The sequence below is a fragment of the Mustelus asterias genome, chromosome 30, assembly GCF_964213995.1.
Source record: "Mustelus asterias chromosome 30, sMusAst1.hap1.1, whole genome shotgun sequence".
Classification (NCBI taxonomy): domain Eukaryota; kingdom Metazoa; phylum Chordata; class Chondrichthyes; order Carcharhiniformes; family Triakidae; genus Mustelus; species Mustelus asterias.
Window position 1 is genome coordinate 10,855,206 of NC_135830.1, and position 3,131 is coordinate 10,858,336.

At 42.7% G+C, this 3,131-nt stretch overlaps 1 non-coding gene across 1 annotated transcript; it reads left to right on the forward strand.

Moving 5' to 3' along the window:
• Window positions 1-771: 771 nt before the first annotated feature.
• trnaq-uug (transfer RNA glutamine (anticodon UUG)) lies at window positions 772-843 on the forward strand. The gene has a single exon. It is a non-coding gene; the product is annotated as a tRNA-Gln (tRNA).
• Window positions 844-3,131: the final 2,288 nt, after the last annotated feature.

Genomic DNA, 3,131 nt, shown 5'->3' on the forward strand with positions numbered 1-3,131 from the left:
GGTTTTCTTGTAATTTAGCCCGAGAATGTTATCCAGAAATGAGTGATATTTCTGTCAATGCAAACGGTTAAATCTGACCCATTACCACCCAGATTTTCCCTTGTATCACCACCTCTATCGGCAGCGTTTTGCATCATATCACTGTTTTTCACTATTTGTTTTTGTTCTTGACCTGTTGCACGTGTGACATTTCCAACTCGGAAGTAAAAATGCAAATCTCACTCCACCGATTCTGGCAGAGCTGCTTTGGACCAGGCAGTATTGCTGGTTTGTCTATGAAAATCATTAAATCTTAACATATCGAACGCAGCCTGCGACCCTGAAAGCGCCGGATCCTAACCACGAGACCACCAGGATCCCATCTGCCTGATTTTCCGAGAGACTGATTACAGGAATATGCACAGCGCCAATTGTCCACAGTCACACACTCCTTTCTGTCTGTTAAGATTTGAAATTCTTCATATTTTCACATTGGCTTCCAGTGTGATGAAAGCAGAGCTCTGATCAGCTGATGTTGTTCAGTAAAATTACCACAGTAATGTTGATATCTGTTCGATGCTAACATTGCTCTTTGAATGTGATCAGCTGCAGTGAAATTTAATGCAGTTGAAGGTAGCCTACTCATTTTTACAGGAGCAACCAGCCAGGGCAATGTAATGATTAATTGTTGTGGGTAATTGACGGGATTGTACAACGGGACTGCTATTTCTCCCTGCTGTTCAAATTGGCACAAGTATTGAGCGACGATTTTCAGATGGCTGCCGTGAGTTGGGTTTCGTGGTGTAATGGTGAGCACTCTGGACTTTGAATCCAGCAATCCGAGTTCAAATCTCGGCGGAGCCTTGCTTTAATTTGCAAAGGCAGATGATTGATTTGCTGAAGGGCGCTTCGTTTCCATTTCTCACAAAGCACGAATAGAGAGGACAATTTGTCAGCCAGTTCAACTGCTATTACAATGCACATTGCTGAGCCTCAGGCGCCAGATCCCTGCAACGTTAGTGTTTTTCATCTTTTCGCTGTCCTTCAACTCCTCTGTTGAAAAAAAGAAGTGGTTGGTGTCACACAATAACAATTCGACTGGAGTCTGGCAATTATTGAGCAAGTGTGTGTGCCTGAGCGTGTGTGTGCGTGAGCGTGTGTGGTGTGTGTGTGAGCGAGAAAGAGAGGGTGTGGGTGTGTGTGTGTGTGTTTTGGGATAAAAGTCTACTGTCTTCATTCAGATTGCTGTTGATTCCACGGGTAACGTGTCGCACTCTGGCCTCTCACCTCCTAACTTTTGTTTAGATTGAGACAGATAACAGAGTGAATTACACGTCCAGGTGGACACAATGCCCACTGTAGCTTCCCTGCCTCTCAGCGCTTTGTATTCTTGAGCAATCGTTCTCTGGGGTTGATGCAATGACGCCAGTACAATCATTCGCTGCAGCATCCGTGGTTGCGGTGTAATTTGCTGAAATTTCCACTTACTGAGAATTTAAAATTAAATTCCCTTCAGCAAACCCATTATCTGCTTTAGCAAAAAAAAAACAATCTTTCACCAAGCTCTGAACTCCGATTACTGCATTCGGAGTCCAGGGTGCTCACCATCACAGCAGAGAAACAGGAACAGAGCCGTCCGATGCAAATGGTCACTCAAAGCATGTGACCTTTTTCATTCAATGTGGCAGCAACAGTAAGTGGGTCAAATGCTTTGAGTGACCATTTGCAACCGGCTGCGATGTTATAGGTTCTCTGGTCTAATGGTGAGCACTCTGAACCCAGCAAACCGCGTCTAAATTTAGGTGGATCCTTGCTCTTATTTGCCATTGTTGAGGATTGATTTGTCGAAGGAACTTTTGTTTAAATTCCTTACAAAGGTGGAATTTGTCAGCCAGTTCAACTTCTATTACATTGCACTTTTCTGAGTCTCTGGCGAGAGATGCCTGCATCAGCAATGTTTTTTTTAAATTTCATCTTTCGCTGCTCTTTAAATCCCCGCTTGTTTTCCATATCCCTTTAATTAGTTTTTTAAGTTGGAAATATATCTATCTCCTTATTGAAATCATCCAGCGATTGAGACTCCACCGTGCTATGCGGCAGCGAGTTCCACCAATTCACCACACTCTGCGAGAAGTACTTCCTTCTCATCTCACTTTTAAATCCACCGCCTCTCAATCTATACCTGTGACCTCTTGTTCGGGATGGTTTACGTTTAATCGATCAATCCCTTTTAGAATTTTATTGCCTCGGTCAGATCTCCTCTCATCCTTCTAAACTTCTTGTGGGACTATTTCACCTCACTGTTAATTTCATGATGCAGCGAACTCAATCCGTGTTGTCATTGGCTGAAGGAGACACTTATGTACCATCCAAACAGGACATTTTGAAGGAGCAACTTGTCGATGGTAAAACAAATCTGAGATGAAAATAATGAGCAAAGGAATATGAGGTAAATCGGTTTGAGAAACTAAGTTCACTAGTTGCCCTGGAGTCCAGTGTTTTGTGTTCCACGCTCTGCTCGTGAGGTTTCGGTTCAATTCTCTCTCAGGAAAATAATTACTGCTCTGGCAAAACTGTTAGAACTAATCCGATTTACTCTCTGATCGGAAGCGGATCTATTAAATTCAGTCGAGTGATATTTTCAAGTTTACTGCATTGGAAATATCACAAGTGCAAATGTTCATGGAAAAACACTGAAAGAGAAGGACAGTAATGGGCTGCAAAACGCTGCCAATAGAGCTGGTGATATAAGGAAAAATCTGGATGGCAATGGGTCAGATTTTGCCATGTACACTGGCACTGAATTATGAAACTTATCCCTCACTCTTCAATGAAAAACATTTGGAAATATTTCAGTGCTGTTCGAACCGTCGGAAGCGAACGTGATAACAGTCGTGGAGTATTTGCGGCATGTTGTCATTGGCTGGACACATCATTGGGAGTGAATCAGAACGTGCCATTTTGCAGGAGAATCTTGTTTGTGGTGAAAGTGGTCTGGAGTGAAAATTGCAATAACAAAAGGAGCGTGGATGAAGCAAATTGTAAAACACGCTGTAACTTGGTGGTTAGAGTTGGATACTGCTCATTTGATTGCAGATCAGAAAATGAAGATTTGCTGCTCTCGTCCAAACCGTGAAACCAAATAAGTTATT